General features: G+C 64.3%; 1 protein-coding gene across 5 annotated transcripts in view; it reads left to right on the top strand.

The window, feature by feature from the left end:
- Positions 1 to 4,811: 4,811 nt before the first annotated feature.
- SH3TC1 (SH3 domain and tetratricopeptide repeats 1) overlaps positions 4,812 to 23,228 on the top strand; it is a 47,254-nt gene continuing 28,837 nt past the window's right edge. For 2 of the 5 annotated variants that reach the window (XM_043573078.1, XM_043573081.1), the window contains exon 1: positions 4,823 to 4,994. The gene's annotated coding sequence lies outside the window, so the exon portion shown is untranslated. Of the gene's footprint in view, positions 4,995 to 18,065; positions 19,220 to 23,228 lie in introns of those variants that run through there. The other 3 variants (XM_043573079.1, XM_043573082.1, XM_043573080.1) reach the window with 3 other exon arrangements.

Raw genomic sequence — 23,228 nt, forward strand, 5'->3', positions numbered from 1 at the left:
AGACCTGCGGCGGTCCTGTGTTGCCTTCTCCAAATGAGGAACTGACTTTCCGGGGCGGTGGGGGAAGGGAGCGGACCTTCCGGCAAGCCGAGACCTGGCCTCGGAGCACCGCCAACCGCCTGCACCGTGGACATCGCCTGCGCTTTGCCCCCTCCAGCCCCGAGCTTGCTGGCTCCACTGCACAGACGGGGAAACTGAGGCACGAGGGAGGTGTGCCCCCAGGGTCAACCGGAAGCCAGCAAATGTCAGCGTCAATAGATGTGCAAACCCCAAGAGTGCTCGGTGCCACCACCATGGTGTGACCCGCCTTTCGCGCCTTCCCTCAGGTACATACCCTCCGGGTGAGTGGGGGGTGGGCCCTGTGGTTTGTGCTGGCTTATGAAACGTTTGTCCCACAGGTTCTGTGCCTCAAGGGCTCTCGTGAGGCTGCGGTCAGGCCGTCGCCGGGGCCGTGGTCCCCTCCAAAGTTCCGCCAGGGGGGATCACTTCTGAGCTGGCTCATGCATGAGTCCCATTTCTGAGATAAAAGCGGAAGCTTAGCGAGGTTAAGCGTCTGACTCAAGAAAATACAACCTAAGTTGTCAGGGTCAGGTGCATTTGTCTCCCCCCACCCCTCCCCGCAAGGAGGGTGCAGCCAGGGGACGGCTTGCTCCTGTCCAGGTGGGGCGGCATTTGTAGTCTCCAAGGGAGGGGACCTGCGGCCACTCCATGGGTGGATGTCGCTGCGTCGAGTCCTGGCATGGCCCGGCGGGGCCGGTTCCTGACTTCACAGATGTCCCTTGGGCCAGGACGGGACATCTGCCCAGGGTGTCCTACTGATGTCTGGAGCAGGCGGGACCCAGGCCGGGTTTGCCAGCTGAAAGCCCTGTTTCTCTTCTCCATCACTCAGCTCGCTGCCCGTCTCCAGCGGCTGGAGCTAGCACGCGGTCGTCACTGAGACACAGTCAGCTGACGACCCTGTGATCCCCACTTCGTGGCTGGTCCCGAGTCCTGCCTGTGGGGTCGTACCTGTGGGGTGAGTGGGCCCCACTCACCAGCTGTGTGAGTTCGGGCTCCCTGCGTCCTCTCTCCACCCTTCACTCTTAAGAGGGTGAGACCAGAAGCCCGACCTCCAGGGGGGCTTTGTGGACAGGTGGGGTGACCCATGTGAGCCCAGGCCGGGGCATTCTCATCCGTCATTAAGCTAGTAATGCCGTTGTGTGATAAGAGTCGGGGATCCAGGGCGGGGAGAGAACCAGGCGAACCCCAGCCCGCCACTTCCTGGGTGAGCCATTGCTGTCGCCAAGGAGGGGCGGTCACAACCACAGGGCCTCCGGCCTCCCCATGGGGGTGGCTCACAGGGGACCCAGAGCCAGTGACCAATATGGTCTCTGTGCTCCGTCTTCTGATTTTCCACTAGAGGGCAGTGGTGAGTAGGAGCCGTCCCTCTAGATTTGGACAGATATGGGGACATGGGACCTGCAGAGAGCTGGCCTGATGTCTGGATCTGGACGGGGAATACCGAGGCCCAGTTGTGCGGGGGATTCGTCCCTAGCCACTCGGAGAGAACCATCCCCCAGGCTCCCTGGGCTCACCCGTGGGCTTGTTCACAATGGTGTCGGGGGCCTCCAGCCTGGGGCCACTGAGGCCACCGGCTCCAGGAGCCCGAATTTCAAGTCCCTGCTGCATCCTCAGGCTCACAGACCTGCTCAGATCCGCCTTCGTTCACAAACCTGGTGCAAAAGACGGTCTTCATTCTCAGGCTGATCGCTTTCCCTGATGACAGAAATAATCACCTTCAGGTTACGTTGTGAATGTTGTTTTCTCCTGTCTGATTTTGCTGCTTCCTCTAAAGAGCATTTTCAAAAGCAAAAAGGGGCTCCAGTCGTCTGCGGTCCGCCCCACCCCGGAGGATGCTGTGGAGAATGTCCTCCTGGGCTCAGTGACGGGCCAGCCAGGACCCAGCACCCCCGCCCCTCCACTGAGAGTCCCCGGCCCCCGCACAGGGGTGTGGGGAGGACAGCCCTGTGGCCCCATCGGAAGCACCACGCTCTGGCTCCTTGGGGCGTGCAGAACACCCTTTCAAGTGTACAGGTGGTTGTCCCCCTCGTGGTCCCCTATTCCCGGCCTGTTTCTGTCTCCCTGGCCGCAGGGAGCTCAGCGCTGTGTATCCCACAGGAAAACAGGTCCGTGCGGCCCTTTCTCCACACACACGCTCATTTCCTGGGATCTCCTGGCTTCTGTGCATCTCCCTTACTCCGACGTGACCGCATGGGCCCTCAGGGCTGCCCCGTCCAGTCGTGTCCCCTCGGGGGACAGGTGGCCGGGCCAGCCCTTTAGGGCCCCGGCTGCGGAAAGGAAGGTGCCCTTGGCTTTACTGTTTATAAGCAGGATTTCTAATATGATCTCTCAAGGACGGAGACAATAAATTTAGGGCTTAGGTGACTTGTTCTCAAGGGAGTTCTGGGCCCCCTGGCGCCTGTGCCCGAGGCGAGACGGCGGCCGGCCACCTTATCCACACCAAGGAGGCCCTGGGGTTTCTTACACGCGTCCTCGGCCCATCAACACTAGGTCAGAGGGCCTGTGGGACACCGCTGTGTCGCCGACAGAATTCTCTCTCCAAGAGCAAGGACAGGCATTGCGCCACCCCACACGGGCCCCTCAGCCAGGACCACGCACACGCAGATGAGGAGTCGTGACCCCTGTGGTCTGACCCACAGGGCTCCCAGCACAGACACTTCCAGCTTGCAAACAGGGAAACTGAGGCCCAGAGATGGCTGTGTATTGTCTGTATGGAGCCAGGATTAAAAACACAGGGCCCCTGGGGCGCCTGGGGGCTCCGTCGGTGAAGCGTTCCGACCCTTGATCTCGGCTCAGGTCGTGATCTCTCAGTTCGTGAGTTGGAGCCGCACGTCGGGCTCCTTGCTGTCCGTGCAGAGCCTGCTTGGGGATTGTCTCTCTCTCCCTCTCTCTCTCTCTGCCCCTCCCCTGCTCTCTCTCTCTCTCTCAAAATAACAATAAACATTAAAAAAAAGTACAGGGGCCCTGACCCAGTGTGGTCCCGTGAGAGAAACTGCGAGGCCGGGGTAGGGGGTGGGCAGAGCTCCTAGACCCCAAGACTCCAGCAGGGGAAAGTCCCACAGTAGGACCCCTGCTTGCAGACTTTCGGGATCAGACTGTGTCCACATTGCTGTGTGGCCTGGGGCCTTTAATGTCCCAGCCGGCAGCAGGCCCAGGGCAGACCCGGTGGGGTGCTCAGAGCCTTTGAGATCAAAGGCGTGAGTGGGGTGCTGGCCCCCCCGCAGGCCCTCACCCTCACCACCTCTACGCCCCTCCGGGCTGGTGACCGGCATCCTCCCCTGGGCACCGTCCGAGAGCTTGGAGGATCCCCACGGGCCCCAGGACGCCCGACAGGTTCCTGGGGACCGAGCCACGGGGCTTGGCCGCTGGGCCCCCACTAGGCCCGGGAAAGCGGGGTCACAGCTCAGTCCCTGCAGGATGCCACCCAGTGAATCGGTGGAGCCCCCACGTCACCGTGGGCATTGGGAAGCTCCCCGGCCCCGAGTGGGCCAGGCGGGAAAGCCGCCCCATGCAGCCAGGCTCTTGGAGTTTCCGGAACAGCCGGGCGTCTGGCTTCCTCGTGGGATCTCTACCCCCTGGATCCTTGAGAGGCATTCAGAAGTCTCTAGGCTGCACGTGCTGAGGGCAGCTGGCGGTGGGCGGCCCTCACGGGGGTGGCAGCTCTGGGACCCGGCCGTCCTCCCTGGAAGGAGCCCAGTCCTGGAGCAGCACCGGACACACGGACAAGCCCGTGAGGCTTTGCGGGAAGGTCTCTAGACTGGACAACGTCGGGGCCGCCCGGCCGGTGCCATTGGCTGTCAGCCGGCAGGGCCATGCAGAACCCTACCCCGCGCTCTCGCAAAGCGGAGAACGCCTCAGACACTGCCTAGGTCATTCGTTCACGCGTCCCCACGGGTGACAAGGACGGGCGCTCAGGCCCCACAGCCCAGTGTGTCCCGACTCCTGAGCCAGTGACTCCCTGCCCACCTCCGCCCGTGACAGCAGGAATCACCTCCCATGGCCGAGAGTCACCGGGATGCCTGGTGAAGATGCACAGCTGGGGTGCCCGCCCCCAACAGTCGCGAGCCAGTTATCCTCACGAGCACTGACGAGGTAGGGCAGGTGTCTGCCTCCCTTCGTGGTCAGGGGTCTGCGGAGGGGACGGGGCCGGGCGGGTCAGTGCCCCCCTGTCGCTTAATCTGAAGGTAGGCGTGCCCTTTGGGGACGGGGGTGTCAAAGGTCACTTGGGAACTTGTTGAAAATCCAGATTTCTGGGCCGGACCTTGGAGTCTAGACTCCAAATTTAAGGACACGGCAGGTGACTCATCATGAGCAAATGTGGGCTTCTCTGGACCCCACACGAGAGACCCTGCCCCCCTTCGCTGACCCACTGCTGGCCTCATGCTGGGCCCGGCACACAGTAGGTGTCCAATAAGTGTTTGCTGAGTGCCCCGGCCAGCTGCCCCCAGGCCCAGCTACAGGAAGCAGGGCCCCCTGGAGGGGCGAGCTCTCTTCAGCCCAGCTAAGCGGTGGGTTGTCCCCGCCCCCTGCAGCCGTGCAGGGGCCAGGCCTCCCTCCTCCTTGAGGGTCCCCCCCCCTCCTTCCCGCACACCAGGCCTGGAGCCTGCACTTCCCCCCAGGCCACCCCTCCCCTCCCAGCTCGGGAATGCTGACCGGGGACTTCCGAGCAGATAAGGAGGAGGAAGGTCAGGGGGGAGGAGACTCGAGGGGCGGGCCGTAGTTGTGGGCGTGACCGATGACCTGGGCGACTATCGGGCCACCTGATTGGAGCCTGGGGGCCTAAAGCGTGTGCATCCTGCCCCTGCCCGACCCACCGACCTGTGGGGCCCGGGACCAGGAGGCAAGTGGCAAGTGTCCACGGCAGCCGCAGGTGAGGGACCCAGGCAGCCTCCCTCCCTCTCTTCCTTCGCTGGCAGCGTCTGCCCCCTGGCAGGGTAAGTCCCCAGCCACTGGGCTGGATCTGCCCCGGGAGGAGCCACCCCTACGCGGCGGCAGCCCCCGGCCTGCCTCCCGCTCACCTGTCTGGACAGGTGGGGTCAGGGGAGGGCGTGCGTGGGGCGTGCCCTCCAATCCCGCCTGGTCGGGGAGCAGCAGGGCGGGCGCTGCTTCAGGCTGGGATTCAGGTGGCCAAGGAAAGGCCAGCCTGGTGTCCCCACGCCTGAGAACGGAGCTGAGAGCCGGCAGGTGACGCTGGATGTTGTCGCGGTGGCCACTGTGAGGGGGGGATGTGCCTGCCCCCAGGTTGGGGCCCAGGGAGGGCTCAGGAGACAGTGGGCCCAGGGGTTCTGATCCTGGCCCAGCACCTGGGAGCTAGTGACCCTGCCCCTCTGTACCTCAGTGTCCCTGTCTGTAGGGTGAGAGAGTCACGGGGGCCCCGTGCAGGCCCACACTCGGTCAGCGGCCTCCGTCTGTGCTGATGACCATGGAGAGGAGCCACAGCCCTGGGCTGGTGGCAGGGGCCGGGGTCCTGGCTTTCCCTCGCCCTGGTGCGGCCCTACCTGCCTGGACTTCGGCACCCTGCTCTCTGTCCCCCCTCTTTCTCCAGCCCCCATCTCAGCCCCCCGGGGCCAAAGTCCCTGTCGCCCCGCCAGCCCCAGGGACGACAGCGCCTTCAGAGGTGGACCTGAGAGAGGCTTGGAGCAGGGAAGGGCCGTGGGGAGAGGAATAGGGCCAGATATGGACGAGACCAGGGAGGGGCCTTGCCCCCACAGTCCTGCGACCCCCGCTGTGGACTTGGCACAGGCTGACCGGGGTGAGGGGCCCCTCCGTGGCCCCAGGTGCTGCTCTGCTCTGAGCCTCAGTTTCTGCACAGGCACAAGGACCCTTGTGACCGTCCCCCTCCCCAGTGGCTGCAGGGTTCTCGGGACAGGACCGTGAGGGTTCCTCCTCCTTGACTCACACGGAGAGGCCCGAGGCTCTGGGTGCCGCAGCGTGGCCGAGACCCCTGGAGGCTAGGATGGGCCGCCCAAGGCCTGCCTCGGTGTCCTTGAGCCCCGCTGAGGGAGGCGCAGGTGCGGCGCTGGGAGGCTCCTGGGCTGGCCCAGGGCCACAGCAAGTGGACCTGGGACTTCGCCCCAGGCCGTCAGCTGCAGGCCCGGCTGTACCCCCAGTGCGTGTGGGTCTTAATGGTTCCCTCTCCACCCGCTTCCTGGTGTTCCACCTTTTTCACCTTTCAGAACAGTTTTAGATTTACAGAACCACTGCCAAGCTAGCACAGAGTTCTCATACCCTCCCACCCAGTCTCCTTGACCATTGACATCTTACATTAGAAGGGTGCGTTTGCCTCAGCTGGTGCACAACTATGGGTCCGTTGTTCTTTTTTTTTAATAAACAAAAATTTTTTTTTTAATTTTTTTTTTTCAACATTTATTTATTTTTGGGACAGAGAGAGACAGAGCATGAACGGCGGAGGGGCAGAGAGAGAGGGAGACACAGAATCGGAAACAGGCTCCAGGCTCTGAGCCATCAGCCCAGAGCCCGACACGGGGCTCGAACTCACGGACTGTGAGATCGTGACCTGGCTGAAGTCGGACGCTTAACCGACTGCGCCACCCAGGCGCCCCAACAAAAATTTTTTTTGAGAGAGAGCAGGGGAGAGGCAGAGAGAGAGGGAGACACAGACTCCAAAGCAGGTCTCCAGGCTCTGAGCCGTCAGCACAGAGCCCGACGCGGGGCTGGAACCCACGAACTGTGAGATCATGACCTGAGCTGAAGTCGGACACTTAAATGACTGAGCCACCAGACTTTATTCTTAAGTAAAGTCTATCCTTGGCTCGGATTCCCTTAGATTTCCCCTTAGTGTCCCCTCCCTGCCCAGGAGCCCGCCTAGGACGTCACGTGACGCTTTGTCCGCCCGTCTCCCGGCTCCTCGGGGCTGGGACGGTTCCTCAGACTTGCCGTGTTGTGACAATTTCTGCGAGGAGTCCCGGCCAGGGGTTGTGTGCGAGGTCCCTCGGCCAGGACTCGTCTGATCGTCTCCCGTGCTTACACGGGGATCACGGGTCCCTGGGAGGAAGACTGGGGTGGTGGAGTGCCCTTTCCTCGAGTCCCGTCAAGGGCACCCGCCATCACTGGGATGCTGCCCTTGACCCCCCGGCCGCGGCCGGGTTTGCCTGGCTTCCCCACCGCACGGCCCCCTCCCCGCCGTCCCGTGCTGCGCTCTTAGCGGGAGGTCACGGCGCTCGGTGCCCACCTGAGGACTGGGGAGGGGGCCCCCCTCCTCGGGGGTGGTGTCTCCACGTAGATCACTGGAGGTTCTTCTGCAGGGGAGAGATCTGTGCCTTCTCCCGCCTTTATGTATTTGCTCATGGATTTATCCTGGATAGACTCATGGATATCTTGTAATGTGGGTTCTAATCTGATACTAATTAATTTTGTTGCTCAAAGCTTTCTAGCTTTGGCCATTGGGAGCTCTCTCAGTGGGCTCCTGTGTCCCCTCGACTCACCCCGTCCTGGTGGCATTTCATCCATTTGCTCACCCACTCATTCACTTCCTTCCTCTGTGGCGACACAAGCCAGGCCCCACCCTGGCCCTTTGCTGGCCTGGTCCTAGAGCCGGCCGTTTCTCCAAGGGTCCTGATTCCCTCAGTTGGAGGATGGTCTTAGGAACCAAGATCTGTCCGCACTCTGGGCGTGCTTGCGGCTACCTAGGTCTTCTCTTTTTCACACAGATCCGCAACTATGAGTGTACTGACCCGTGCGTGTGCACGTATCCGCAAGTCAGCGCGTACGCGTCTAACCCGTCTACGTACGCGGGTCTAAGTACTTTGCACACACACCGATGTAAGCAGTTCCGTATGCAGAATGTGTCTGTATTAACTGAGACCTGACGTCCCCGCCCGTCATCCATCACCGTATGGATCCTTCCAGCCCCTCTCCTTGATTTTCTGTAGCCCTACTCCGACAGTGACAAACCTGGCTTTCACCATCCACCGTCCATTTACTTAATTGTTCAAATTCCAGCGGCTCGGCACCTGTACAGAAGTCTGAGAATTTGTCACCCCTGCCCCGTGCTGAGCGGCGATACCGGCTGGCCCCCGGTGAGAACGTGTGGCTCCTTTTGGCTTCGGTCTGGCCCACCCGCCGCCGCCTTCAGTGAGGGTGGCTCACGCCTCCGTAACACGGACCCCTGCTCCGCCCCCTGCACCCGTCCCGGCGGCCCCGACCTCCTACTGTGTCCTTATCCGCACACGTGGTGTGCACAAGGCGTCACAGCACCCGGTGATGAGGTTCACCACCCGGCAAAACGCCAGCAAACGCAGACGCGTTCCGACCCCCTTTAGAGCCCAAGACGCAGCATGACGCACATACCCCCGCACCTCAGTCTCCCCCCTCGCTGGGTCTCGGGGACCTTTCCCGGTCGGCCGCGGGGAGCTTCCCGTTCTGTGCGGCTGGGCGCTGGGTGCTGGCTGGAGCGACGTCAGTCCCACGCCCGGGCTATTCCCCAGGTGCAGCTGTTGTAAGGAGCCTGGACGCCCTGGCAGCCCCGCCATCTCCTTGGTGGGTGGCCGTGTGCCCCGGGGAATTCCGGAGGCGGGGCTGCCGCTCAGGGCCACGGTTTTGTTGGTGGCTCGCCCGCCCTCCCACTGGTCCCGGGCACCGGCTGACCGAGGCCCGGTCTCGCTGAACCGGGAGGTGACCGAGTCCCTTGGGATCGTTTTGCACGCCTGGCTGGGGAGCTTGAGCATCATTTGCTCTGTCTTAACAGACAGGACCCGGTCCCACTGCTCTTCTGCGGGGTGCTCGGTCTTTCCTCTGGTGCGGCGTAGGGCCCGCATTGAGAGGGCCGGCTTCTCAGGCGCGCTTCGGCTAAAAACAGCCGCTGGCAGCGGGGCCCAGGCCTGGCCCGACTCGGCGACAGGTCAGCAGCAGGTTTGGTTGTTGGAAGTGAGAAGGGGCGCCTGGGTGGCTCAGCTGGTTAAGCATCCAACTCTCGATTTCGGCTCAGGGCATGATCTTGCGGTCCGTGAGTTCAAGCCCCGCGTCGGGCTCTGTGCGGACAGCTCAGAGCCTGGAGCCTGCTTTAGATTCTGTGTCTCCCTCTCTCTCTGCTCCTCCCCCCACTCACACTCTGTCTCTGTCTCTCTCTCTCTCAAAAATAAATAAACATTAAAAAAATTTTTTTTCGGGCTGCCTGGGTGGCTCCGTCGGTTAAGCGTCCGACTTCGGCTCAGGTCGCGATCTCACGGTTTGTGGGTTCAAGCCCCGCATCAGGCCCTGTGCGGACAGCTCAGAGCCTGGAGCTTGCTTCCGATTCTGTGTCTCCTTCTCTCTCTGCCCCTCCCCTGCTCTCTCTCTCTCTCTCTCTCAAAAATAAATTAAAAAAAAATTTTTTTTTAAATGGGGAAACACCAGACCAATCGCGACGGAAGGACATTCCCCAAACAAGGTTGTGGCCAGTCCTTCCCAAAAGTAAAGTCATGAAGAGCAGGGACACTCAAATGTGGTGGTGCCCTCGGTGGCTCTGAGGACTGGAAGGACATCAGGGGAAAACAGAGGCAATTGAACCAAGTGTAGACTTTGGTGAATAATGACGAGTCAGTGTGTGACTCGTTCACCAAGTGTGACAAGCGTGCCACAGGCATGGGACGTGTTAACCGCAGGGGACGCCGGGTGTGGGTGTGTGGGAGCTGCGTGCTTTCAGGGCGACGTTTCTCTAAATCTGAACTGTTTTAGGTACAATTAGATAAAAAAAAGAGGCTGTGTCTGCAGGTGCCCGGCGCTCGGGCCCTGAGCGTGGCCCCGCGTCACCGGGCTCTCTCCCGTAATTATGGGGCACCCACGCCCCCGTCCCAGACCCTGTCCTGCCCATGGATAGGGTGCCTGAGGCTGACAGGCAAATGACTCACCCAAGGCGCCCGTTAGCCTGGGATTCGGGTCAGTGAACAGGACGTCGCTGAGCCCCCGCCAGGCACCGGGCACCATGTTAGAGGGCGCAGTGCCTGTCCGCCCTCGGCCGGCTCTGGGAGACTTGCAGGGGTGCGGTGAGGGGTGAGCTGTGGGAGGGTCGGCCGGGCCCAGGTGGACAGGGCAAAGGCAAAGCACTCCCTCCCCTCCTCTGCCAACCCCTCCCACAAGCGGGAGCAATCCCAGAAGGCTCCCAGAGGCGGTGAGGGCCGAGTCGTATTCGGAAGGAGGCATGAGAGTTAGCCGGGGAGGGAAGACTGTGCTCCAGGCAGAGGAGCATCCCGTGCAAAGCCCTCGCTCACGGTGGAGAAGGGCCGAGAGGGGTGATGTGCGGGCAGCTCCCTGTCCTCCCTGATGGGGTGAGTGGGGTGGGCGATGATGGGGACTCAGAGGAGAGGCCAGGCCCAGCTGAGGATGTTTATTTTATACCTTGGGTTACAACCCGATTCTACTTTATTTCGATGCTCCCAGTGTTCTCGCTTTGGCCATTGGGAGCTCTTAATTGGCTCTTGCGTCCCTTTGACATCATCCCGCCAGGGTGGGATCCATCCATCTGTCTGTCCTTTGTCCCTCCCTCCCTCCCACTTCCTACTTTCTGGGGCCATAAGAAGCCCTGGGCTTTGTGTTTAGCTCAAGCTGGGGGATGTAGCTCACGTGCCCAGGCTTGGCTCCGAGCGCCTCCTCCAGGCAGCCTCCCCAGCTGTCCCCAGGCGGGATCCTGGCCGTGTGGTGGCCCCGGCCTCTCTGGGCATCCCCTGTCCCGGTCGCTCCGGCTGTGCTGTCTTGTCTCCATACGTTTCGTTGGCTGCTGTCACCAGTAGGCTGAGGGCTCTGCAGGCGGGGCTGTCTGACGCCCTGGGCCGGGCACCGAGTAGGGCCGGCAGGTGCGGGGCTGGGCGGTGCTGCAGCCCCCGAGCCCTGCCCTCATTGTATAGTAATGACCGTAACAGCTCTGCTTTGTGCGACCGTCTCCGCGCGCTGCGCACAGCCAGCGTCGGGTCCGCGGGAACCGGTGCATGGGGTGGCTGGACCCCAGAGCTACGCTCTCTGCACGCTGGCGAGGGAGGGGGAGGAGGTGCACATCCCACAGCGAGTGAGAGGGGACCCTGGGGGTGGCCGCTAGGCTGTCGCGGAAGCCGTGACACGGCCCATGAGAGCTCGCCTCTGGGCGGCCGGCGTGGGACGGGCGCAGGTGTGGGGCTCAGAGCCCATGGCGGGCCGTGCGGAGGAGGCTGTGAGCCTGACCCCGTCTCTGTGACGTGGGTCAGAGGGCACAAGTGCTGTGGCCAGGGCCCGCCCGGTGCCGTTCACACACGCTTCGGGTCTCGTCCGCCCAGCTGGCCCCCCCGGAGGCCAGGAAGAAAGGGAGCCCCTGGATAATGGGCAGGTGGAAAAGGTCAGCGTCTGTAGGGCTCAGGGCCTCCGAGGGGCGTCGTTCAGGGATCCGCCCCTTCTGCGCGCCCGGCAGGCAGATCTGTGCTCCCAGGCTGGCGCTCGGGGTCCTGCGGGGCTTGGGCCGCCCACCGCGCCCTTCAGCGGCTCTGTGTCTCTGTCATTTCACAAGCGCGTGTGGGGCCCATCGACGCCCCCGTTGTGGGTCCATCGCGTGTTAACCAAGCGACAGCCTCTACGGAGACCCCAGTTACGGTGCGGACGAGCTCAGGGCGCTGGGGGCTGGGGCAGGGGGGGCTTGTGCCGCTCGGCTCGGGGGAGGCTGGAAGGAAGCAGGGCCAGCGGGACGCTTTGGCGAGTGGCGGTCAGAGCCTGGTGAAGAAGCGGACCAGGAAGAGGGACATGCAAATGCAGGGCCGGGGCCGGGGGCTCAGATGGCCACGGGTCGGGGGCCGTGGGGGGCAGGTGTCCAGGTCCCCCCAAGAGGAGTGCCTTGTGCTCCAGCTCCGCCCCCAGGGCTCAGAGATGGAACCCTGGAACCGCCAGTGTGGACAGACAGACAGACGGCTCCAGAAGTCCCCAACTGCGTGAGCGCCCGGGGCCGGTGCGGGCGGAGAGGGGTGGCCGGTGCAGGTGCAGAGAGAGGCCTTCGGAGGGGGCGTGTGGTCCGCTGGGCCGAGAAAACAGGGAGGCGGACGTGGCGGGAGCCGGTGGCCTGGACGAGGCCGGTTTTGAGGCAGGGGTGGGGGTGGGGGGGCGAGGCCGGGCTGAGCAGGGAAGGAGGTGCTGCTGGGAAGGGAGCAGGAAGAGGGGAAGTAGCCAAACAATACGTGCCCCCCGAATGCCCTCAGCGACCTGGGGGCTGACAGGGCCACCCTCCTGCATGTCCCAGCACAGGCCAAGGGGGCCTCGGGAGTGAGTCCTGCGGAAATTCCCGCCTAAGCCTGCCCACGCCCCCCCCACCCACTGCCCCGACCTGGGCCCGGTTTCGGGGCTGGGAGGACTTCACCTTCACGCCCGGGAGGCCTTTGGGACGCGTGTGCTCTGCTGGGTTAATGTTTGCGTAAGCGAGTTTCCAGATCCGCCCCCTGGTGACTGGGCTCCGGGGAATGTCCAGAATTCCAGCCGGGGTCCCACACCCAGAGTCAGGAATGCTGCTGCTCTGGGGAGCGAGGTTCAGCGGGATCAGGGTGTCCCTGGGGTCTCGTCTGTAAGCCGGGGCGACTCGGGCCGCTACTCCCGCCTCCTCCGTGCACCCCGCCCTGGGTCACCCCACGGCCCACAGCCAGACGGTCCGGTGGGTAGGACGCGCCTGTACCACAAAGGGAGAAACCGGGGTGCTCCTGAGACTTGGCCACTCGCAGCCGTGTGGCCCCTTGGGACCCCATCCCTCGTCGAGGAGGGGGCTACTGAGAGCTGGCGGGCACCGTGGCGCCCCTGCAGGCGTGAGGCACAGGCTCCCTAGGCGGGCAGCGAAGATAGTCTCTATGCCTTCTAACCGGCTTCCTCTGAGGGCCCGAGGCGTGTTATTTGGGGTGCAAGGAGGGGCACCCCACTTAAGTCTCCGTTTCTGGAAGCACCTGGCCTCCCTGGCCGCTCCAGATGCAGGACCGTGGTCTGGAGGCGCGCCCGGCCAGCTCTCGGGCCGCCCTGCCCGGCCGAGTCAGCGAGTCCCTGGCGTGAAGGCCGGATGGTCATGACCTGGGGTGGGGGGGGGGGGCGGGAGGAGGGTGGGGAGGAGGCGGGGAGCGTCATCAGTCCCGGCCGAGGCTCGGGAACTGCTGACAGCTTCCTGCAGCCTGTGACCCGGCCCCGGGGTGGCCGTCAGTCATCACAGGCCTGTTTGGTCCCAATATCCTTGTTTTGCAAAGAGCAGTTCCTGAAATCTCGCCGACTCGAGCTTTGCTCATCTTTGATCGGGGCATTTTCAGCCGCTGAGGCCAAAAATAACAAACACCGGCGGTGCCTTGCTGGGCACGGCCCCGTTCTGGCCCTTTCTGTGTGGCCGGTGGCAGCTGGGTGCCAGGCTCCAGGCTCGCGGAGTCTGTCTCCATCCCCGATGCCTCTGTCCTCAGACCCGGGCGTGCCGACGGGCATGTCCAGCCCGACCTTCCGGGTTCCTAGACCCGGGTGGGGCTCAGGGACATGGGCCCCGGAGGGTGCGTGCTGCCCCGTCTGTTTGCCTGTCTGGAAGATTGCATTAGGCCGGGTCACATCTGCATCACACAGATGGGGAGCCAGAGACCGGGAAAGACGACGGGGTGTTGCTTAGCGTGGACCACGGGAACGCTGGGGACCCTGTTTCCCGCGACCTTGGCTGAGGGGCGTTCTCTTCCTGAGTCTCGGTTTCTTTCCCCAGTCACCTGGGTTTATTTGACGCTCCTACACGCGAAGTGCTGGTCCTCGCTAATACTTGGCAATCTAACTGTGTTTGCAGGTACAGCCACGACCAGGGGTTGGAGGGGGCAGGACGCAGCTTCATGTACTCTCCCCTGGGCCAGCTCCAAGCCTGTGCCCCGTCCCCGGCGCCAGGACTGGCCCCCACCCCGCTCCGCTTGAACCTTTGTACATCCCAATCCCAGGGCGGCAGGGAACGCCTGTGGGCTGGCTCCTTCCTGCCTCGGGGGGGGTGGGGGGGCGGGGATACTGAGATGCTTTTCCACGTGTGCCCACCCCACCCATTCTCCAGAGCAGGGCCCACTCTGAGGGCCGGATCCAACCCCTGTTTTGTATACGAGGTCTCACCTGCACAAGGTGCACCTGTTGTGGACCATTTGCGTGAATGCCGCCTACTGCCTACGTGGCTTCCTCTGTTTCACGCTCCCCTGGCCTGGACCCGCCTGATGAGAAAGCATTGTCGCCTCCGCTCTAGAACTGCCTGTGTGGCCTCGGCGGGTCTTGTTTCTTACCGCCCAGGGCGGCTGGAGAGACCCGGAGCCCAGGGAGTACGGAGAAGTCACACACCCTACCCTACCGCCCCTGGGGGCCTCTGCATTCCTGAGACTCACCACTCTGACCGGCTGTGGATTAACCCTGGGGGCAAGAGCGTGACCTGGCCTCTCCAGCTTCCATAACGCCGCAGAGCTACGCGTCTGGATACGGGTTGTCTAGGTGGAGGCTGGGTTTAAGGGCTCTTCTGTCTGGCCCTGGCCCCGGGAAGACTCAAGATCGAGTAGGGGATCTAGCAAGACGCTGGGCCACGGGCAAGGGAGGGTGTCCTGGGGAGCCCAGCTGGGCCGGGGGAGGCCTGGGTCGCAGTCCCAGAGAACTGGAAATACCTTAGGAGGACGTGACGAAATTCAGAATCGCCTTTTATCTTCACTTGACCACAGCTGTTGCTATCTGCCCCAAGAGCTAAACAATAATAAGCGAAGGGTGAAAGGCAGGGCCCCCGGCGTCCCAGCTCTGGATTGCAGCCCGGGGTTCCATCCCCGCTGAGCAGGGGTGAGTCAGCGCCCCGGGTTCGGCAGGAGCTGCCTAAGGCTCGGAGGAAAGAAATCTCTGCCTGTATCACAAGGTGGGGTCCAGGGTGGAGTCAGGCAGATTTAGGGCGGGAGAGGGGCCGCCAGGAACCCTGGGAGAGCATCCTGGAAGTTACAGCCGCTGGGCTGGGCTGGGCTGGGGGCTTGCAGGTACAGCTGGTCCCCCGGGGTGGTGCAGACTTTCCCAAGGGAAGGACACATAACCGGTTCGGGTACTTCCCAGGGCCACCTGGGACAGCCTCCATCTGGAAGGAAGCCTTAGACTGTCTTCCCTGCAAAGGACACTGGGGAGACAGGGACCGAGTGGCAGCGTGTGGTCAAGGGACGTAGAGTGCCAGGCTCCGTGTGCTTCAGCATAACCGTCCACATGACCCCTCGGGGAGGCCCTGCCCGTGCGGCTCCTTCCCCCCGTCCCCTCTCTGAGCCTCCGTGTCCTCCGAGTCCTGTGCGACTCCCCGAGGCCGCACAGAGGACACAGGCCAGGCCAGCCTCCCACCCTGAGCGTGGGCTGTGGTGTGTCAGGCCCCGGGCTTCCGCGGACACGCGTGCTCTCCCGGGTGCGGGGAGTCGTGCCCACGGCTTCCACACTGGCTAGAAAACGTGTCTCTTCGTCCCGAGCGGCAAAATGCGGGACACGAGCCATCCCGCTTCCCAAAGGTGCTCGCCCCTCTGTCGGGGAAAGCGCCGCCCTCACGGTTTGCTTTGCTTTCCTTCCAGCACCCTCATACCTGCACGAGGGCTTCCTGGAGGAGGGGAAAGGCGGGCCCCAGAGGCAGGTGCTCAGAAAAGCTCTATGGACACTGGAGTCTGTGGACAGCTGGGCAGCTTCCAGCCGTGCCCCCCCCCCCCCCCCCGGCACCTTACGACTCAGCGAGACATCGGCCGGTCCCTGTGATGTGAAAGGGGGCAGAATTGCCGTCCGAGAGAATTAAAATCAGACTGTGGTGCTCGAAGCATGGGGTCTGATGACTTGCAAAACGCCGGCCTCGGACCGGACCTGCTCTCCGGGTTCCTGGGAGTCAGGGCATCCGCCCCGGTGCTGGGTGGACCTGAGACCCCGGCTGGCGCCACTGCCTGCGGGCCCCGCGACCCTGGGCGGGAGCCGCCTCTGCGTCCAGCGCGTGGCGGTAACACTCACACCAGGAGGGCTCTAACCCACGCATCTAGCATTTTCTTGGCAAGTGTGATGGGGTTTATTACCGCAGCCTTGTGAGGCGTGTGTGGGTGGGGGGAGGGCACTTAGAGACCTCCACGTGGGACTCCACCTTCTGCAAGGGGGCATCGAGACCCGGGGAGTGACAGGCTCTCCCAGAGGGACTCACAGCCTGGGCAGTGTGGGCCGGCCGCCTACCCAGCCTCCACAAGGGACCCTTGTTTGCAAAGTCCCCTGACCTAGAAAGCTCCTGTTCTTCCTCTGGAGGGTTCCTGGGGTGCACTTGCGGAATTGGGGTGCACTCCGGAGTTGGGGGTGCACGGTGCAGAATCGGGCACCCTGTGCTTGGGGCTGCATTCTCTGGGGTCGGTGCGATCGGCAGAGTCCGGGTGTGCCGTGCAAAGTCGAGACACCGGATTGGGGTGTGCCGTGGGGAACTGGGGTGCATCCTGTGGAGTCTGAGTGCTCTGCAGCGCGGACGAACGCTGGGCACACTCGGGGAGGCCCTGGGAAACCCCCGCCCCTGGCCTTGGACCAAGAGCATAGCTGCGGAGACAAACAGGATGCAGGGTCTCGGGCCGCAGCAGGGGACAATGACCAGGAGAGGAAGTGTGTCCAGACCCTGTTATGGATGTGGAGCCCATCTGAGACCTCGTTCAGCACAATTTCCAGAAAAACAAAGGGAGAAGAGGCCAAGCATCTGGTGTCGTGCGCACGGTGGGGTTCTGGAGCGCAGGCTGGGGAGCCGGGGGTCCCACCTCACAGGCTCGGGGTGGAGGCCGAGAGGAGCAGGGGGATGCGTGGAGGGCACGCAGGGGGCGGAGAGGGAGGTCTCCGTGCTGGTGCCCAGGAGCAGCCCCCGGGGTCCCCCGGGCCGTGGCACAGGCCAGCCCCGGGCTGTGAGGGGCATAATGAGGCGTGGGCAGCCGAGGGCTCTCGTTTGCCTGGAGAGCTGTGCCCCTGGTGCCCGTGGGCCTCGGCCACCGGAGAGCCTGGACACGGGCATTTGTAAAATGAACAGACATTTACGTGCAGCTGTAGCAACCGTCTGCACTTGCTCTGTTAGGGCAATTCCTGCGTCTAGTTTCATCCTCATGATGACGGAGACTAAGACCGCGGAATAGCATCTGACCCCATCTGGGGCCTCCGTGAGAATCCAAAACCCCAAGGTCGTGTGGCCAGCGCGGCAGAGCTGACCTTCAAGGTGCTGTCCACGGACGCAGGTGCCCACCTCCTACCTCTTGTGGTAGGAGCCCTCCCCTCCGGTGAGAAGGCCGGAGGGGTGACAGGGGGGCCCGGGGGTGCTGTGGGCCCGTCCGTGGGCATCCGCAGGTGGCCAGCTGCCCTGCAAAGGGGGCTGGGGCCCCTGTGTCTGGATGGGGGAGGCAGGCCCGCCCCGGAGAGTGGCCGCAGGGGAGGAGCACCCATCCTGCAGAGGGGGGGCAAGGAGAATCCAACTTCCAATGCGCAGTGGGCCCTTCACACGGACGAGGGCATCACCGGGCCCCAGGGCTGTGAGGGCAGAGGCACAGGGCGCTGGAAGAGGCGGGAAGGAGCCTCCGGAGGGGGCGCAGGCCTGCCCAGGCCTGATTTAGACTTCTGGCCTCCAGACGGGGAGGGACCGAGGCACCCGGTCTGTGGAGCTCCGTCACGGCAGCCCCAGGACACTGGCAGTGTGACCCTCACAGCTGTCCCTCCAGGGAGACAAGGCCACACCTCCCAGAGGGAAGGAGTTGCCCGAGGAAGCAGCTGTACCCCTGCTCCGGCCCCTGGGACCCACAGAGGAGCGTCAGGTCTGCCCGCGGCCAGGGAGACTGTGAAAACGCCTCCCCCTGACCCTTGGCTCCCGCTGTGGGGTCTCTGTGCAGCGGGCGGGGTGGCCGGGCTGGGCGTGTGCCGGCCATGGCTGTGCCCGTGACCTGCTGGAGCCCCCAGAGGGAGCCCCTCGCCCGCTCTCGGCCTCAGTGGCCGGCTCCACCCAGTGAGGCACTTGGGCTCTGGCCCCGCAGGGAGGGAGGGGAATTGGTAACTTTTGGTGGCTGTGGGTGACACCAGGAGCCGGTGAGAGGAAGGACAGGCGGGCAGGAGGGTGAGGACTGTTGTCCCCAGGTGACTGATGTCTGGAGATGTGTGTGGCCATCACAGCTGGGCTGTGGGTGGTACGGGCGTCTTGCTGGCCGGGCCGGGGTGCTGCTGAAATCCCACGTCTACACAGCAGCCACTGCCCACGGCAAAGAGCGATCGTCCCAAGTGTCAGCAGTGCGGCCCTTAGAAACCCCGGCCTCGGGGCTTCGGCATCTGTCAGACCCATTCTGGGCTCTTCTCATCGTCACTGGCCTTGGGCATATCACGTGACCTCCCTGAGCCTCAGTTTCACTGTGTGTGAAACAGTCACATTTCTACGGAATTGGAGATTTTTTCCTGGTCTGAACCAGGCCAGGTGTGAAAGCCTGGCCCGTCTGAGCACAGGACAGGGAAGAAGGTGGCTTTCCTGCCGTGATTCTTGGGGCCCGGCTGGGGCTGGCGACTGGAGCCGTGCCCTTGACTCAGTGAGCGCACGGGAGGACGGGGCTGCGGGCTGACCCCAGTTCATTCCCAGCCTAGCTCCCCCCCACCCCTGGTGAGCGGAGCCCAGGTCCCCAGGTGGGGCCCAGAGCTGGTGGGAAGTCAGGGAGCAAGGAGAATTGTGGTCCGACCCCAATCTGTCCCTGGCGAGCCAATGGGCTGGGGTAGCACCTGGCAGAGGGACGGGGCTGCACGTGTGTCCGTGCGTGTGTGTCCGTGTGGGCAAGTGGAAGAGGAACAGAGCAGGGCTGAGGTTTGGTGGGGCCGCTCGGCCAGCGGCTGGTGCACTTCCCCAAGCCTGGGGGCCCAGGCTGGAACCTGGGTGGTTCCCCGGCTCTCACAGCCTGGGGGCTGGGCAGTGGGCGGGCGGCGGGGCCTGGAGCTGGTCCAGGGAGGAGCTAATGATCAAAGCCAGGCGCGCTGGGCCAACCTCTCGCCACAGGCCCGGGGCGCAGGGAGGAAGTGTGGCAGGAAGCAGGGGGTGGTGGCAGCCACGGTGCAGACAGTTGGGCTGTGGGCGGCCGGCCGGCCCGGCTGCCGGGACAGCCCGCGGGGCCAGCCAGCGAGGGGCCGGGAGCCGCCACCGGGTGCCTGCGGTCCTGCCCGCCCACCCCCACCCCCCCGCCCCGGGCGGGGAGCGGCGTCTGAGCAGCGGGAGCAGGTATGGGGGCGCTGGGCCGGGCGGGGCAGGTGTTGGCCCTGGAGCCGGGTCTTGCTGCGCACGGTGGGGTCTAAGAACAGCCTCTCAACTTTGGATTTCTCAAAGCCTTTTCTGCTGTGTTGGGACCGTGGGAGCAGAGCTGTGGCCTGGGGAGCCCGGAGGTCTGGGTCCCGGTTAGTAGACGGCAGCCGGAACTCGGGAACGCTGGCCCAGCCTGGCTTCTGTGAGCTCGCTTGACCCTACTCCGTGCGGGCGCTCAGCTGGCCTGTCCCCCGGCTGAGCACGTGGCCTGCGATAAGGGATTCCGGGTCTCGGGGGTCTCGTCCCCCGCCCTGGAACGGTGCCACCTCGGGCACACGCCGCAGGAGACGCCCCAAGACAGCCCAGGGTGGCTCTGCAGCGGTGGCCTGGCCACTCCGAGGTCACCAACCCTGGGCCTCTTCCGTCAACTAGATGGAGCGAGTGCCCTGACCAGGCACACCCACCAGGCGGTCGTGGGGGAGGACACGGGCCCAGGATTTCCAACGCCAGGTCCTGCCCTGGGTACATGCTCCCAGCACACCAACTGAGACCCTCTCCCAGCTTCCAGTGACCCCTCCAGGCGCCCCAGGACCCCCAGCTCTGTGGCTGAACTCCTGGCGGGAGGCGGGGCGGGGGCCCGAGACAGGTGCTGCACTCGGCTCCTCTGGGTTCGAATCCCATGTGTGCTCCCCTCCCCCCTCCTCCCCGGCGGGGCCGGGTCCCTGGCTGTAAGCCTCAGGTTGGCCACCTGTGAAAAGGGCACAGTGGCAGCCCCCTACCCCGGCTCCCTGGGTCGTCACGAAGATTAAACGGCCGTGCTTGGTTAGCACTTGGGGGTGCTGTCTGTTCAGAACGTCAACACCGCTGTCAGTGACCACGACGCATCCCGTATGGGCCGTTCTGATTTGATTCTCACAAAATCCCATGACGTGGGTGGGCTCCACCCTGCCTCCGGCAGAGAAAGCAGGCGCGGGGGTCACAGGTGAATTAGTTCCCCGGGGCTGCCTCGACACAGCCCCACACGCGGCGGCCGGCGATGAGACCTGACTCTCTCGCGGTCCAGGGCCCCAAAGTCCAAACTCAAGGTGTCTCCAGGGTCCAGCTCCCTCCAGGGGCTCCAGGGGAGGGAACTTCCCGCCTCTTCCTGGGACTCCAGGCGCTCCTGGGCGGTGGGCCGCATCCTCCGTCTGTCCTCTGTGGTCACATGGCCCCCACCCCGTGTCTGTCTGTCTGTGTCCCTCCTCTTCTGGGGTTCCCTGGTGGGTACGAATCTGGGGGACACTGGTCGCCCCAGTCCTGGGGTGACCAGACAGCTGTCAAGAGATGCTTCTTGGAGCTTGGACAAGGTCTGCGTGGGCCCACAAGGTATCTGTTCAGTACGAGCCCAGTGAATGCTCCGACCAGACCTCCCTGAACGTGTTCCGGGCTGGAAGGGTACGATCTCGCCCTCTGCTAAATCCACACTTATTAAGTGCCAGCTGCCACCCTGGAGTACCATCTGTTCACGGCGTCAACGTCCCCGTGAGGCGCGAGTTTTCGTTCTCACCCTCCAGGTGGGCTGAGGGGGGCACGCAGGCTTTCCCGGCCCATCGACCCCACGTGTCTGTGCTCTGGGGCCACACTCCCCCCTCCTGGGCTGGGCGCTGGCCAGGGCCTGGGGGCTGCTGCGGACCCAGCAGGTGCCCCCTGGGTTTGTCCCAGATACACCGAACAGAGAGGGAAAGGCCGGAAGGGAGAGTCTGTCGTTGATGGTGACCAGCGAGCAGCCCCCCAGGACCACAGGTCAGCGGCCCCGGCAGTGTGGGAGCCGCGTCTACGGCAGGAGCCACGGCCTGTGAGGTCAGGCAAGGCCATTATAGGAACCAGCGGGGAGGGAACTCTGGGCAGAGATTGGGCTCACTTCCTCATCTCCGGCCGCGACTAGGAACCCCGGGCTGAGGCCTGTCACTGGGGGCCCCGCCTGCTCGGGCACATCCATCACTGAGCAGGGGGGAGGGTCTGTGAGCCCAGGAAGCCTCCCCTTTCCTCAGGAAGCTGTCCCTGAGGCTGCCGGGAGCCCGGACGATGGGCCCGGACGCGCACACGGACGGGCGAGTCCTGACCCGCGGGCAGAGGCGGGCAGAACGAAAGGCTGACATCCGGCTGCCAGGGCCCCTCCTGTACCCAAGGTGGGGACGCGGACCTGTCCCCAGAAGGGTGACGTGGCCGGCGGGGTGGGAGGCCTGGGCCCCTGCGTGGGCTTCGCAGTGGAAGGGCAGAGGGACGGCGGACTGACCTCAAAGCCCCTTGAGCACCCCGGTCCTGACATCCGCCTGTGGCGGGCAGCGGTGCGGGAGCAGGTGTGGGGAGCGGCGTTGGTGAGGCTAGGAGGGAAAGAATCAACTGGGGCTTGGACGTGGCTGGGGGCTGGGGCGGGCGGCCAGCACACGGAGCCATATCCAGGAAGATGCGGAGGGGGCCTCGTGCTTTACGAGGAGGGAGACGGCGCGGGGAGCAGGGGGTGCAGGCACCAGGGCCTGAGTGACGAGGCTGTGTGGAGACGGCCCTGGGTGACTGCAGACCCCAGTGGGCTTCTTCCCCTGGGCCCTGGCGGCATCCCTGGAGAGGGGAGGGGCTGCGGGGCCTGGCCGTGTGCGGGGGGGTGGGGTGCTGGCTGCTCCCTGGGTCAGGTGCCTCCTGCCCGCCCCCCCCAGGCTGTGCCCCTCAGATGGGAATCAGGTCCCGGTTGGAGGAGGGGCAGGGGCATCGCCTCTGTAAGCCTTGGGGGCCTTGGGCTGCTGGGGGAGTGTTGGTCCCTGTAGGGGGGGGAGGGTCCCTGTTTCTCCGTAGTGAGGGGCTGTCTGGCAAGGCCACACGAGGGGCACCAGAAACCCAGGGAGCCCTGCCTCTGCAGCTATTGTGGCTGTTCCGACTTTTCCTTCTTTCCGCCTTTGTCGTTCGGATCGTAGAGGCAATCCTGGCTTGGAATGGGCTGAGAAGGCCCCGGCAGGAGTGGCTCTAGCATTTCGGGGAATGAAACGGAGGGTCCGCGGGGCGGTGGGCCGGGCAAAGCCCCTGGGGGCCGAGGCCTCCCCCCCCCCCACCCCGAGTCACCGTCCGGGAGCCTGGGCAAGCCGCCACCGCTTGCCCAGTGCCCCTGGGACGCCTGCTGGTGCCCAGCCCGTGGAGGACACGTGTGGCTGGACTGAGTGTGTCGGGGGCCGAGCAGGGGCTCCCGCGGGAGCCCTGACCGCTAATCCCCAAGGCCAGGAAGGAGGGCGGGCGGGGGCCTTACCGGTGACCCTGCGCGTCCTGTTCAGCTTGGGAGGAGCACAAGGCGGGAGGGGTCGGCCTGTCCCCTGGGGTCAGGGGGTGGGAGCCTGAGGTCTGGGCCCCCGCCCTCGCTCTCCGCTCGCCCAGCTGTGAGGTTACTCATGCTTTGCCCCCCTTGGGACAGCAGGGCTGCAGCGACCTCGGACGTCTGGCTGTCTCTGGGGCTCTGCCCCACCGTGCCGTTGGCGACATGGACGGCCACCTGTCAGCCCCTCCACACGCGGTCCCCACCTCCCCCTGCGCCCCTCCTGACTGCCCGGCGCTCTTCCCCTCACCTCCAGCGTCAGGAGAGCTCTCTTTGCCCCGGAACCAGCCCTGGCACGTGCGGGTGGCTTTCTGGGAACCCGGCTCGCTCTCCAGTCCTCGGGTTTGGGGAGTCTGGAGGGAGGCGGGAACAGGGGCTTTGAACGCATGGGGTTCTGTAAAGAGTTGTGAAAATATTCCACACTGGCTCTAGTAAAGGTCCAGCTGCCCCTTCGTTTTTGGTGAAAACTTGAGGGGAGGAAATAAACCCAAGGCCCAGGGCGGCCCTGTCTCCACTCTCCTCAATTCGTTCTGCACAAGTGCCAGCGGGAACTTTCCAAGGCACCGAACCAAACCCGCTACTCGGGGCTTTAAACGCTTCAGTGGCTCCTCAGCTTTCGTGGGGGTGCGCAACGCCTCTGGGGGCCTTCAC

This window comes from Prionailurus bengalensis, chromosome B1 (genome assembly GCF_016509475.1).
Source record: "Prionailurus bengalensis isolate Pbe53 chromosome B1, Fcat_Pben_1.1_paternal_pri, whole genome shotgun sequence".
NCBI lineage: Eukaryota > Metazoa > Chordata > Mammalia > Carnivora > Felidae > Prionailurus > Prionailurus bengalensis.